Source organism: Prionailurus bengalensis, chromosome B4, assembly GCF_016509475.1.
Source record: "Prionailurus bengalensis isolate Pbe53 chromosome B4, Fcat_Pben_1.1_paternal_pri, whole genome shotgun sequence".
NCBI classification, from domain to species: domain Eukaryota; kingdom Metazoa; phylum Chordata; class Mammalia; order Carnivora; family Felidae; genus Prionailurus; species Prionailurus bengalensis.
This window is the reverse complement of record NC_057358.1, coordinates 132,971,935-132,987,617: the sequence shown is the minus strand read 5'-3', so window position 1 is coordinate 132,987,617 and position 15,683 is coordinate 132,971,935.

Sequence of the window (15,683 nt, the reverse complement as noted above, 5' to 3'; positions counted from 1 at the left end):
AGGAGAGGTGATGGGTGGAGAAATGGCCTCGAGGAGGAAGACAGGACATAAGCCAAGGCATGAAGGCAGAAATAAGGTGGCTGGGGCAGGCACTCCATGCCCTGACCGGCTGCGGGCTCAGCTGGAAAGCCCCAGGCCCAGGAGAGTGACAGCAATCAGACAGGAAGTCAGGGAGAAGCCACCAGACACTGCTCACTTTCTCTCCGGTGTCCTCTGGCAACATTTTCATGAAGTTCAAAAGACTGGACAGTTTTGGGATGAGCACTGGGTGTTGTATGGAAACCAATTTGTCAATAAATTTCATAAATAAATAAATAAATAAATAAATAAATAAATAAATAAATAAATAAAATAAAATAAAATAAAATATAGAGACACTGTAAAAAAAAAAAAAAAAAAAAAAAAAAAAAAAAAAGACTGGACAGGACCTTGAGAAGCCACCAGATAGCGAATTCTCAGCACTGGGTCTTTTCGGCTCCAAAGCGGCCGCCCGGCCCCTGCTTGCATCCCTGGGGTGACGCCGACCTCACCACTCCTCTGGGCTGCTGTTTTGCCCTCTGAGCATCTCTGATCATTCAAAGTTCTTTTTCATACGTAAGCAGAAATTTGCCTCCCTCCACGGTTCTAGTGCATTCCCCATCCCAGCAGGACTAATTACCCCCTCCCCAGCCACCCTCAAGCATCCACACTGGCGAGAGGTACTGTTTATGTCCACCCTCAATACTTTATGCTTTCATTACCCATTCTTCCTTTCTTCTGCCCTAAGCACAGGGGTGGGCTCTGTGCACAGGGAGGCCGCAGAGGGTCATAGAAGAAGTGGGGATACGGGGCGACCCTTGAACCTACTGGGGGATGGGGTTGCAACTCCAGGTCTCAGCAAGAGGCAAGGCTGCGGCAGTCCCTCCCAGAGGCCCTCGCTGGCTGCGGGAGCTTCATTTATTCATTATTGCTATTTATATTGTGCCTGGTATTTGCAGAAGGCTGCAGCAGCCGCACACAGTCATTAGGCCCTGCCATGCCCTGGGAACGGGGGCCTACCAGGAGGTGAGATGCACCCTGGCCCGGAGTCCCCTCGGTACACCTGCCTGAGCTGACAGCCGGGCCAGGCTCCCTCTCCACTCCCCCAGCGACCAAAGCCCAACCAGGCCCCCCACTCCCTACTCCCAGAGCATCCCAGGCTCACTCCTGTCCCCTAGAGAACTTTCTAGCAATTGAAGTGGCTAGAAGGGTAAGGAGAATCTATTAATGGGGATAAGCAAGCTGGGGCTGAAGGAAACTGGGGCGGAATTCCTGCTCCAGGACATGAGACGGAGTCCCTTCCAGAACTAAAGATCCTAAACACACAGAGATAAAGATTCCGATACCCTCGAAATCCACACTGATTTATTTCTCAAACACAAAGCGTTTATCTGCGCCAGGCCCTCATTTAAGCCCTTGACAAATATTAACGCATTTAATCCTTTCCACAATCTTGAAAATCGTCACTACCGTTTTACAGAGGAGGAGCCGTTGGCACAGAGAAGTTAGGTAACTTGCTCAAGATCACACAGCTAATAAATGGCAAAGCTGGTATTTGAATTCAGGGCGTCTGGCTCCGGAATCTGTGCTCTTAACTAGGATTCTGGATTCCGAGATTCAAAAACTCTAAGAGTTAAAGTTTCCAGGATCCCACACTGGCAAAGTGGCCCCCACCTACCAGAGCAGAACCTGGCCCATGATACCCTCACATAGGCCGCCCTGTCCCCCTTTAGAACGCATTCCCCCTGGGGCACGGGAAGGGACCGCCCTCAGTGCCAAGCAGCATCCTGAACACCTAAGAATCAGGCCCCAGGAGCAGCCCACTGTGATAGGAAAAAACCAATGGCCGAAAATGAACTTCAACATCCCGAAAGCCTTCATTAAGCATCTACTGGGTACCAGGCCTCTGCCAGGGCCAGAGCATGTTATGCGATGAAAGGTCTGGAAATGCTGTGGGTGACACAGGGAGGGATTTGGAGGGTGGGCCAAGAGGATACAGAGGAATGGGTTCCGAGAGGCCAAGGTGCTCTCCAAGCCCAGTCTAGGGGTTGAGGCTGGATCAGTAGAGGAAGTTTCAGAGAGAAAGTGTGGAGCGTGAAGGGAGAGAAAAGGAGGGACAGCAAAACGGAGGAGACAGGGTCACGTGGAGGGGGAGCACCCCCAGAGAGTCATGGAGGACCCGATGTGAGTAGCTTGTGTGGCTGTGGCACCGGTTCCCCTCCCTCTGCAAGTCTCCTGGAAAGTCAGCTAGATGCACACGGGCCTCGTGCAAGTGCACGTCTGGGGTGTGGATGTCAAGTCGGAGCTGACATGGCTGACCGGGCCTGGGACCAGCCAATCCATCCCCCAACTGGACTAAGCTGGCGGGAGGTCAAAGCCAGAGAGGACCAGGAGGATGCTAGCATCCCCCACCCTCCCTGGGTGTCACTGTGGCCACAGGACTCCTGCCCAGGCAGGAAGGGTGAGGTTGTGGCATTTTACCTAGATAAGGAGCAGGGGGATCCCTCCTCCCCACTGACAGGTGCCCATTTACTCCGTTAGCCCACTTAACCCTGGCAACAGTTCTGGGTGAGAGGTATCATGAAGCTCACTTTATAGATGGAAGAACGCAAATCCGGAGAAATTAAGTAAATTATCCAGGGTCACGCAGCTAATGAGCGGCAGAAGCAGGATTCCACGCCAGAGTGAGCGTGTGTGTATGTGTGTGTGTGAGACAGAGACAGAGACAGAAGTCCTTCTCCCACCTGCCCAGGAAGGAGGCTGGAGACAGAGGGAGAAGGGACAGATTACAGGATCCTCAGGTTCCTGCCGGGCGCCAAGTCCCTGACTCTCAGCCAAAGGCGGCCACTGACGCCCTAGAAGCTTCTGGATGGGGTTTGAAGAATCAAGTCCGAGTGCATCTGGAAAGGACTCGATACCGCAGCAGCCTACAACCAGCAAGGGTGAGGACGCAGCGGCAGTGGGTTTATTCCAGCGCGAACGCAGACAGAAGAGCAGCAGGGAACTGCCCACACCCAACCCCAGACAGAGGCACCAGGAGCCCCCCCCCACACCCGACTGGTGCTTGACCAGTGGCACATCATCTCCTTCCTGCCTCACAACATCCGGCAGGCACAACCTGGCATGCAGTAGGTGTTCAATATTTGCTGAGTGCACTTCTTGAAAGCCAGTGGTCTGAGCAGTCATTTCCATTTCCAGATCCATCTTACTGATGAAATTGAGGTCCTGAGAGGCGATGCGGCATGCCATCGGTTACCCCGGGTGGTTACTCAGTGATACTTATTGACCACCTACTATGTGCCAGGGGCTAGATATACAGCGATGACAAAACCCAGCCCGGTGGGGGACAGCCATGTTCAGACAGCCAGGGTAAGTGGAGTAGAAGAGGAAACCATTGTTCCTGGGAGAAGGCTTCACACAGTAGCCCTTGTGAACTTGACTGTGTGAAGGCTTGGAGGGACTTGGGGAGTGCGCAGGTAAGAGCCTTTCTGCCAAAGCATGGCAGGAAGGTCATTCCAGGCAGGGGTAACAGCAGGAGCAAAGGCCTGGGGGTATGAAGGTGCAAGGCTTGTGTGGGAACAGCAGGAAGTCCCAGCCTCTGAATGCCAGGCTGAGGGAGGTGTGAGTGGGGAGGGGCAAGGTTGGGTTTGGGGAGGCCCTGCTGGGTGCTGTGTGAGCTGAATGCGGAGGGCAAGATGAGGCCCTGAGGCCTGCACCAGCCTGGGCCTTATTGCTCACAGGAGGGACGAGACAGATTTTGAGGGATGTTTCAGAGGGCAGAGGAGCAGGACTGGAAGCTTAAGGAGGGAGGGAGGGAGGGTCCTGGTTTCCGGTCCTTCCCTGGCTGGACGGTGGTGCCTGATATCTCCCCCAGCCTGGCTCCCAGAAACTCCCCAGCCGGGGAAGGCAGAAGGTGCGGTGGGGAGAGGGAGAGGCGGCGAATCAGGGAGGTGTGGAAGCTGGAGACAGAGGACAGGGGCAGAGACGCGAAGGAAGCCTAAGGGAGGGGTGAGGGAGGGGAGGAATGGAGAGAAATCAGCACAGCTGGGGGGCATCCCTGCCCTCTACTTCTGTGGGTGTCTTTCTCCTTCTTCCTGGTTCTCCTGGCAGCTCCCTTCCTCCTTGGCTGTTTCTCTGTCTTCCCCTTTCTCTGACTGTCTCCATCTCTCTTCCTCTGTCCCCCTCCTCGCTCTCATTTCTCCTCTCTGTGACTCCCTGTCGCCTGGTGTGTCTGGCTCCCTTGCTGTCTGTTTGTCCTGCTCCCTGTCCTCAGGCTCTGTGCGCGTGTGCTCTCACACATGCACGTGCGCGCGTGTGCTCTCACGCCCTCTCCCTCTCTGCAGCTCCTGCTGCTTGGAGAAAGAATAATAGAGGAGGCAACTCTTCCTTTTATCCTCGACTGGACAAAGGCAGGCGCCCCAGCAGTCCAGCCTCAGGAAGTCGCCTTCAATGTCACCATCAAGGAGAGATGAGTGGGGGTTGTGCAGGTGGGAGCTGGCTCTGGGCCCGAGAGGCCGGCCCAGGTTGGCTTTGGCCCCTGCCCTACAACCTTCTGACCCCTGGTGGCTCAGGACAGGCATTTTAGGGAGCAGGCTGGCTTTGCCCAGGGGTGGGGGGGGGGGGGTTGGCTCCTCAGCCTCCCAGAGGCCCTGAAATTCCACCATCAGGGCTATAGTCCCTTTCAGGGTTTGATCTTTGTTAAAACTGGAATCCACCCCCTCCCAGACCCCCAGGAAGGACCACAGAGCTAGTTCCCCAGCTGTGAGGCCTACTCTGTGCCTTCGCCAACTCTGGGTTTTAGAGAATAATCCCCAGCCCTGCCCTCTGTTTGGCAGTAGTCCTAGGGCAGGGAAGGGGCAGGGGGTAGTAGAAAGAGCCATAATCAAATGTCTCCACCTGAAGAGCGCTTCCGAATCCTCAAGCCCAGCTCAGACATCTCCTCTTCTGGGATCACACCAGGCCGGGTCAGGGGTCCCCCACTCCCACCCAGTCTTGATGGGCTACCTCTCTGTTCTGCCCCTGCCAGGCTGGGAGCCGGGCAAAGAGTGGGGCACAGTGTTAAGTATCAGAGGTCTGCTAAAAGAATGAACAAACGAATGAATGAATGAATGAATGAATGAATGAATGATGATCACATAGGAGGATATGACAGGCCATCTTTGTCTCTTCAGCAGCTCCTTCTGAGTGTCCAACTGTGTGTCAGGCACAGTTCTAGGCCCTGGGGGTACAGCAGTACATAAAATGAAGCCCTTGCCCTCATAGAGCTTACACTGGAGTGGGTGAGTCAGAAAATACATAAGATAAATACATGAAATACATAGGACATCAGATGATGATCAATCTGTACAGAAAAAATAAAGCAGGGGAGACTGATGGAGAATGAGGATGTTGGGTCATCTGAAGAGGAGCAGATCACCCTGGCTGCCCTGATAGAGAACGTACCAGGAGCGGTGCTGTTCATCAGTCCCCACCCACCCTGGGGCCAAAGGACTGATGCTTTCTCAGCCCATTCCTTGGTCCCTGATGCAAAGTCTGGGCCCACCGCCTCAGCTGACGGCCCAGACACTTGTCCATTCTGGGAGAGCAGAACCTGGGCTAAAACAGCCCAAGCTCTTGGCACCTCGCTCCTCCCCTGCTCTCCATCTCTCATCCTTCCTCTCCTGCACCATCCCCGGGGCACACGCACTCACACACGCACTATTCCCTTGTGTAAATTCTTTCCAGGAATCCCCATGTTGAAGGCAGAGACACAGACCACGGTGAGGGTGTTAGACCCCCAGAGGAATGGAGGAGGCAAATCCACACCTCAGCAGAGTTCTGGGGAGGCTTCCTGCAGAGAGCAGCTTTCAAGATGTGTCTTGAAGGTGGGAGCGGACATCCACTAATTAAGATGGGGGAACACTCCCATTGGGGGGTATCCAGCCTCCAGTTCTGCCTGAACATCAGTATAAATTATAAATACACAGTTGGAGACACAGCATCAGCCCCACTGAGGCAGGAAAGCATACACCTAACAGAGAGGCCTTGGGTCTGACCACCATGTCCTCACCAGCATTGACCTGCACCTCTGCACACAATTCCCTTGCTCCCTGTCTCCCTCTCCCCCCCCACCCCCCCCACCCCCCCGTGAGGTGAGCAGGGTCATCACGCTCCTCTGGCAGATGCAGAAGCATGGCCCAGAGAGACTGAGAGACTGGCCCAAGGTCACACAGCAGAAAGCGGCAGGGCCCAAGAGCCAAGCTTGGGTCCACTCTCTAGATAGCCTGCAGCTTGCAGCTGCCTTGCTAGCAGTCTCTAGGGGCCAGAGATCCCCCTGCCTGCCAAACCCCCGGAGGAAACTGAGGAAGGGGTTCTCCACTGCTTAACCCAGAGTATTTACTTCTGGGGCACAGAGCTGCCCTTCCCCCGAAAGAGAAGAAACACAGAGAGACACAGACACACAGTCCTCACATTCCCATGTATGCGCTCACACAGACACAAAATGACACATTCACACAGATTCACAAACACCACAGACACCCTCACACGTACACCCAAACAGATATCATTTTTGTTAAATACACCCTCACACCAAGACACAAATTCACACAGACACAGGCACACCCCCTCTCAAGTACATACAGACACATGCATGTCGTTATCACTAGGTTCAAACAAAGTACAAGTTCAAAGACACCCTTTTCCCAAATGCACTCAGGAAGAGGGAAGGACACACTGAAGAGAGAGAGAGACAGAGGAAAAAGAAAGAGGAGAAGAATACAAATGGGGGCGGAAATCAAGGAAGAGGGAGAGCACACAAGGGGAAGGGCAGATCAGGGAGAAATGGAGTTTAGAGCATCCAGGAAAGACTTAGGGAGAAAGGTGGGAGGGGAGAGGGGAGAGGTGGGAAGAAGTGATAAGGAGATAAGGAGGCAGTAAGGGGATGGAGTGAGGAAGGGAGGGGAGAGGGGAGGGGGAGAAGGGCCGGGAGAGGGGGAGGGGAGGGGGAGAGGGGAGAGGGGAGAGAGCCTGTGATTGGAGCCTAACTTTAGCTGCAGCAGCACTGATGACTCACGCTTGGGGGGGAGCATTGAGTCCGCTCCAGGTTTCTGTTTATATACCTCGATGAGCTAAATATACAGGCTAAGGGGTTCTTCTGTTCTAGTCCAGCAGCTCCTCTGCGTTTCTCCCTCCGCCCTCGCCTCCCCTCCCCAGCACACACACAAACACCATTGGAGCCCCCCCTCCCTCTCCCAAGCCAGCCTGGTCCTGTCTGTGTTCTCCTGCAGCAGCCAGCACACATCCTGCATCCTGCCCTTGCCTACAGCTCTCCCCACCAGGGTAGTGGCTGCCAAGAGCTGACCATGGGGTTTGGCTCCAAGCTCAGAAATGACATGGTCCAAACAGCCCCTTTCTGAAGCCAGGAGGTCAGGTGGGAGGGGCGGGAACACTTGCCCAAGGTCACACAGTGTGCAAGTAGATGAGCCACACCAGATCCTCCTGTGACTGCCAGGCCAGAAACTCCCCCAGGAGTCAGGGGTGAGGGCCTGGGATGGTGGGGCTGAGTGCCCAGGGACAGGCAGGCTGGGGGCTGGAGAAGGAAGAGTGGGGCAGGGAGGGAGGGAGAGCACACCCAAGACCTGCAGGGCAAGGAAGAAATGGAACCTGATGTGTGTCCTGGGGGAGGACTGGGAACAGGGTGGTCAAGGCTTTGGGGAACAAAGGAGAGAGAGAGTTCCTTTGGAAAAATAATCTCTGGGCACGAAGGGAGCTACTCTGACAACATCAGCCCCCCAACCTAGCTCCCTGCACCCGACCTTCTGAGTCAGCATTCAAGGCCACCCACCCAGCCCCGTCAAAAGCCGAAAGAGTCACCTCCTACTGAGCCTGTCATGTGTCGCTGTCCGCGGTGCTGAACCTCCCATCTCCTCTCCCCCAGCCTGGATTGGGTCCACTCCCACCCAGACTTCTCCCAGCTGCCCTGTAGGGTTGGAGGGGGAGGTGATGGTGGACAGGAAGGGGAGAAGGGACTGTGAGAGAAGTGGCCCCCGCCAGAGGTTTTCAGGGAGGGAGAGCGATTTCTTCTTTGACATCATTCTCAAATAACCACAGTGACCAAGAACACTGGAAGCGAAGATGGCTGACAAAACGAGGAACCGAGGCGGAGTGAGATGTCTGCAAGTCTGGGCAAGTGTTGACACGCACAAACGAATCCAGGCCAGAGGGCGGAAACTGGGCAGGCTGGGAGTCACATCCTCAGCAGAGTTGAACCAAAGCATTTCTAGTTTTCCTGTGTTTTCATTATCCGTCTTAGTGAAAAGGCTGTGAGTTTTCACACTGTCAGAACAAACGGCTGTGACTTCCGTTTCCCAAGGTGCCTGGATGTTTCATGGACTCCTCACAGCTACATCACATTTCTGACAATGTTGAAATTTTTGTTTTCCTCTGGGAACATGGAAGAGCTCTAACCCTCTCCCTCCCCATCACATGCCAGGCAAGGAGCCTAGTTCCCTGGCACACACCTGCCCCACCCCCAATGTTCCAGTTACACTTGCCCCATCCCAACACTGTCTCCTGCCTCTAAGCCTTTGCACATGCTCTTTCCCCCCACCTGAAGTGCCTTTCTTTCCCCCACTTTCTCCTTGTAGACCCAACTCCTCTGCCTCCCCACTGGATACTACAGGGCAGGAAGTATCACACTCATTTCAGTATCCCCAGCAGCTAGCTCCCCAGAGACTGTCATACCCATTTACTTTGTTCCCTTTCCTTCTATATGAGGGAGCTGAGCCTAAGAAATTTCTGGCTAAATACCCTAGGACTGGTGGGGAGGGCTGCACAATTACTCCGTGAGCAAGCAGTGTGGTGCAGGTCTTCAAAGGGAGAGGGCTCCAATTTCTTAGATAGAAACTTACTACCTAAAGCAGCCTTAAAGACAGTTTAATAAAATCTTCCCTTCCCACCTGGCTTCATTTTTCAGATGAGAACACTGAGGCTGAAAGAGGAAGAGGAACACTGAGGCTGAAAGACGACCTCTGTGCTAGGTTGTCCAAAGAGACAGGGGACATCCTGAAGCTTACTGGGACTGTAGGGAACTCCTTCTGAGTCGGAACAAGTGGGGAAGAGGCCAGCTCTCTCTCCTGGGCCGCCAGGCCCCGCCTTGGCCACACACACCCCTCAGGAGAGAATCTTTGAGCCCTGGCAGAAAGATGGCCCCGCCTCCCCTCCTCCATCACCCCACCTCCTAGAGGATCCCAGCCTTCAAATAATGAACAATTCCTAATTTAATTACATCTTTAATTCATTTGAGTCTCTGAGGAGATCTGAGCTGGAGTCTTGAGGAAATGTTCAGTAATTCCCAAGAGGGAGGGAGGATTTCCTTTCCTGTTTCAGAGAAAGAAGAAGGAGAAGCCAGGGTCCCATTTTCCTTTGGGACTGTATGTGCCCCCTACTTTCCATGCAGAGGAGCCTTCACGCTTGGGCTTTAGGACAAGCAGTATGCTGGGCAGAGGTCAGGCAACTTCCCTGGAGGAAGCAAGGGGCAGAGGGGAAAGCCCCCTGCCCGGGTACTTTAAAAGACAGTCCTCATACACAGAGCCAGGGAGTTGGTTCTGGATTGCCATGTACTGGAGTATCATAATTATTGCGATCATCTTTTGAGGCTCTTTTCTTGTCAGACACTTTATCTGACTTAACTTTAAGCTCACAGTTTTACCTTCTGCATTTTGCGAAAGAGGAAATAAAGGTTCAAAGGAGAGGAAATGACTTGCTCAAGGCCACAACGTAGATTAGAGGGATGACCAGGACTCAATAGTGCTCTGTCTGGCTTAAAGCTCCTGCCCACAAGCCCCAACCCCATAGGGGTCTCTAACACACACACACACACACACACACACATACACACACACTTGCACGCATGCACACACACATCCCTCTGACAAAGAACCCTAGGGGGTGTCTAATCCAAGAATGCTGACACGCCAGGGATGAAGCTTCTGGAAATGTTTGGGAAATCTTCTGCATATGTGCAAATTTCCTCAACGAATAATAATCATCGTACCAGTAGCAAACACAGAGTCTCTGTTATATGCTCGGTGCTCTTCTAAGTACTTTTACACATTAACTTGTTTCATTTTCCCAACAGCTCTAGACCCATTTTCCAGATGCAGAGACTAAAGCACTGAGAGGCAAGTAACCTGGCCAAAGGTCATGCAGGGAGGAAGGAGTAGGTTCTCAAAATCCTGCAAAGTAAGGCTTATAACCCTGAATCTAAAGACCAGGAAACATGGGGTGCCCAGGTGGCTCAGTCGGTTAAGTGTCCAATTTTGGCTCAGGTCGTGATCTCACGGTTCATGGGTTCGAGCCCCATGTTGGGCTCTACACTGACAGCTCCGAGCCTGGAGCCTGCTTCAGATTCTCTGTCACCCTCTCTCTCTGCCCCTCCCCCACTCATTGTCTGTCTGTCTCTCTCTCTCTCTCAAAAATAAATATTAAAAAAATAATCATAATAAAGGTCAGGAAACAGGGTCAAAAAGAGTAGCCCCCCACCCAAAACACAGAGGAAATGACATGGCTTGAAATCACAGCCAGGTCCGACCCCCAAGTCCCAGCCTCTCCACTGCACTGTGTAAGTAGGGATCCCATTTCCCATATTTCTCAAATGGGTCTGACACCTGCGTCACAGATTAAGTGTGAGGACCAGATGCCAACCGGAAAAGCACTCTGTAAATGAACAGGCACCAAAAACATGATAGCTACATTCATAAAGCACTTAGAATGTGTTCAGTTAACCTTCACAGCAACATACAGGGTTGGCATTATCGTAAAGCACGTATGATGAGGAAACTAAGGCACAGAGAGTTTAAGTAACTTGTCCAAGCTCACACAGCCCATACGGGGGGAAGGGGGCCAGGATCTGAACCCAGGCAGTTGGCTCCAGAGTCATGCCCTTCACCACCACATTCTGCTCCCTCCCCCAAGGAGTACCAGGGAAGAGGTGGGAGGCAATGGAGCAAGCAGGCCTGGGGAGACACAGGAGGAGGTCATCCGGCAGAGAAGGGAGGGCAGAGTCAGAAAAAGGGGTGATCCTGGGACCAGACCTAGGGTGGAGTCACAGGCCAGCCCCCTACTCCCAGGACTGATGGGGTCCGTGAGCCTGTCTGTGCAGAAGCCATGGGGCTCCAAGCACACTATTGGTTTGTATGAGGAAGGATTGTTGCCAACCCAGGGGCAGGCAGAGGAGGCGCGGAGGCCCCATGTGGACTACCGGCTATGCAGGAAAAACTACCCTCCACTGTCTGCTCCCCAACTGGGCCTCCCAGCAACTCCTGCCGCTAGGACCTAGGACGCATCTGAAGGAGGTGAGCCTGGTGGCAGAGGGGAGGCGGTGTTGGGGAGGACTGGGAGCGTGGTCCTGGGGGTGGAGAGGTGGGAGAGTCTGAGAGTGATTTCGAAGTTTGAATCTACAGGACAGACGACTCCTCTCATGTAGGTTACAGGAAAAGGGGAGGATGGCACCCCAGTTTCCTGCTGGGGTGAGACAGAAGAAAGGGGAGAAGGAGCAGGTTTGGGGGAGGAGAGCAGGCTCCATTTGGGACAGGTGGAGGCTGAGAGGTCTGTGGGGCATTCAAGAGTAGGAGGAAGTGCCCAGGAGGCCATGGAGAGCCTGGGGAGCTCTGAGCTCACAGGGAAGCTAGACAGCCTCGGATGGCTCAACCATGGCGAGTGGATTCACCAGTCAGTCCTCCTCGTGCCTGTTGCTCAGGAGAGGAGTTGAGTCCAGCTGCCAGGATGCATTAGGACATCTCCTGCTGGCGTCCACCCTGCCAGCGCCCCAGCGGGGGGGGGGGGGGGGGGGGGCGCCGTTCTAGGACTCCTTCTTGGCGCGAGGCTGCCAAGGTCCACTGTCCTCAGACCAGGCTGTGCCTCCCTCTGGGCAATTCCGGGGATGTGAACTCGAGCACAGAATCTGGCAGACAACCCAGCTTCAGGGAGAACTTCCCAAATCTGAGGGCTATCTTGCTAGGGAACACTCTTCCCACTCAAGAACAAGCTCCCCGGGACAGGTTACAGCCAGACAACTGAGACTGAGCCTTTTAGTCCCTCTTCCTGTCCTGGAGTCTGTGGCCACCTTGAGTCGGCTCCCCCACATGCCCCTGCAGGCTTTCCGACCTCTCACACACAATGCCACCCTGCTGCTCCGCTTTGTGCCTCAAACCTCGCCCAGGCTGAATTCCCTGAAGATCTTTGGCACGGAGTGGGTGCTCAATAATGACTATTTACCTAAACAAATGGTTTGACATTCACTCATTCATTCAACAAACATCCGGCTTGTACCTGCTAAGTGGCGGAAACCATTGGAGGCTCTGCAGCTATAGGTGAGAACAGGGTATATAGAAGCCCTACAGTCCGTACACTGTGATTAAGAAGACAAATAAGAATAAGAAGTAAAACATTCGGTAACCAGAAAGTGCGAAGTGCTGGGGAGAAAAGCAGCAAGGAAGGAGGGGGAGGGGTGGTGGCTGTAACTTAAATCTGTGGAGTGATTACTGCCCCAGGCCCAAGACTCCAGACCTAAGCAGAGCATCGGCCCACAGAATCCCCACAACAATCCTTGAAGGTGGGTGCTGTTATGCTTTCCATTTTGCAGATGAGGAAACTGAGGCACAGGCAAGGGCAAGTCTCTGGCCTCTAGTCCCAGCTGGCTCGGAAGCAGACCACGTGGCCCCACAGGCGGAGCTGGAAGCCACCATGGTAACTGGGGTGGGGTGGGGGTTGTCCAGCCAAGCTGAAGGCCCAAGGCTCCCCATGCCGTCGGGCAGGACAGCATCACCGGGGCGTGACTGGTGCAGTCACACAGAGTCCCCCTCCAACCCTCCCGCACACAGAAAGGCTGCATTGCCTGGTTTACTGCTTGGCCGTTATTGTCTTAATAACTTCTGAACGAGAGGCCCCCTCATTTTTATTTCGCACTGGGCTCCACGAAGATGTAGCCAGTCCTGCCCTCCTCCTTCCCCTCCTCTCTTCCTCCTGCCTGCCAGCCCTCATCACACCAACTCAGGGGTCACTGTTGGCCAGGCTTCCCACCAGACTCCTTGATGGTGGGGACAGAGGAATGCTTCTCTGCGTCTCTAAAGACCAGCACAGGGCAGGCACAGGGCAAAGACTCGGGGAGCACCGGCTGGGCTGGACCGGCTGGGGTGGGATGGACCAACCTGGCCCGTCTTGAGTACAGTCTCTAACTTTGCTTCCTCCTCTGACATCCTGCCATCCCCCTCTGGCTGCATGCTGACTCCTGGTCCAGGGCTCCTCACCCAGATGTGGCCTCTCAGGACACACCAGTCAGGGGCTGAGATCCAGAGAAGTGACTACCACCTGCCCAGCCCCTGTCCCCCTGCCCCCTCAACTCCACCTGTGTGGGCTGAACAGATTCGGACATTTTCATGCTTTCTCTGGGTTGGCAAAGGAGGCTTAAAAGGGGCTGACTGTCCTGGGCGGCCAGCAAGGACAGCAGAGGTGGGAAGAAAGCCCCAGCCTCTGACCCTTGCTCTTCTCTCTGCCCCCCCCACAAGTCATCTTGGGACCCTCAGGTTTCCTCCTCTGTGCTTGACGAAGCCCCAGGAACCCGGCCAAAGGCTCAGCACACCCACAGGCCTCAAGCTCGTGGCCTTGGAAGTAGAGCGGCCAAGGCCCAGGCCCCAAGGTCTCTTCATTCTTTAAGCCTAGACCTCAGGGACCGACTGGGGTTTTCACGAGGGAGCAGACACAGGACCCTGAAGCCATGACAAAGCCTCCTCTTCCTGATTCTGCTTCCATGCCGGCCCCTTACAGACACAGGTCATCCCAGAGCCTCAGCTCGACCTCCTGGGAGGTCCTGGGGGGACTCTTAGGAGAGGAACCAAGAGGTGTATTCGTCAGGGTATCCTAGACCATGCCGCTGTAACAAATAGATCCTACGCGATCTCAGAACTTTAACAGAACGGTAGTTTATTGCTTATATGTGCCATAGTCCAACTGGATAGTGCCCTGCCACCCACAGCACACTGTACCAAGGTGGTGGGAGCAAGAAAAATGAGCTGGAGACCGCAAGGGATGCCTTCGAGAGCCAAGCCAGGCCCAGAGTGGCGTCATCCCCTCCACCAACATTTCATCAGCCAGAACTGGCCCTGCCTAATTGCAAGAGAAGCCACGGCAGAAGCGGGGGAGATGGTGTAAACACACAGCACTCTCCTGTCACGATCCGTAAGAGAATTAATGCACCTTCTCTGGCCTCTTCTGGGCGCTGAGCCGCCATCTTGTTCAACAACTGGCCCCGCCAAGATCATCCCTTCCAGCCCCACCTTTGTTCTTGCTGGGGCGGGTTATCCCCGGCCTCGTGTGAAGACCTCAAACTCAGTCATCAGACCCCTCACCACTCCCAGCCTTCCCCTCCTGGCACTTAGCCTAAGGCCGCAATCACCCAGAGGGTTAGGGGCTGAAAGGCTTGTGCAGAACAACCCATGCTCGTTCTCTGTCTCTCTGTCATAATTGTTCATTTATAATTTATATTCCCAGCTATTTCTAAAGAGGATTTCTTAAAACGTACAATAAGAGATCAGAAATAATTTAGGGAACGGAAAGGAGCTAAACGTACTAGAAAGTTAAAACGAACACTTATTACAGTTGAATGATATAGCAGCGTAAGACGATAGTGTGACAAATAACATCGCAGCAAGGCAATAATCACACACTGCGATCTGAGCTTCTTAGCAGCAGAGGCAAAAAGAGAAACACCTTCCTCCTCCACACATTCGTCCCTTCCTGCTTCTTTTGCCAGCTCTCTTTTCCTTCCCTTCTTTATTGTCCCTTATTTTCAGATTCAGTCAGGGCAGAAAGACCCACACACACCTCTCACTGTTTAGGTATCCCTGTCTCCCTTGCAAGAAAAGAACAGCATCAAGTCACATGGCTACAGGATTAGTATCGGGGCAGCATCAGCCTGAAGAACTGAGCCTGGACAGCACTTGAAGGTCACCCCACACCATCTTTGGGCTCCTTGTTCACGGACGGAGCAGACGCGAGAACTCCAGGGCAGGGCACACCGAGAGCCGCACGGGGAGGGGTCCAGTACCTTCATCAAGTACCCTGGAACTGCATCCGGAGGGCAGACCCCTTTCCCTGATGTCCTCCTACACGGTAATTTACTCAATCCCCAGGATTCACCCTGCAAGAGAAGCCTATAATGGTAGACCCAATTCACAGATGGGGAAACTGAGGCCAATAAAGGGAAATGATTCATGCAGTTACAGCTCCTCTACCATGAAGACCTAGCCTCAGCATAGGAGACCCTCAAGCTGCGCGTGAGATGCTGAGTTTGAGAGGGAGAGGAGGGGGGCCTCCGGGCAGGTACCAGCTTGGTCAGGAAGGATCTGGAGGTAGAGACCAGTTCCCCTCTCCCCCAACCTCAGTCTCCAGTTGCCATGACAACAGGGCTTCCAATCCTGTGTTTCCTAGAAATTTACATTTTAATGGAGATGTAATTAGAATTAAAAAGCTGAGGCTGGAAAGGACGAACCCTCCCCATTCCCTGGGGAGCCAGAAACCACCCCCCAAGCCCTGCCCCGACACTCCCTCCCACTATTTACCCACTGCCCACAGGGGGACCCTAAGCCCCGCCCCCCAGCAGAGAAGGGACTTACTCAAGGTCTCAC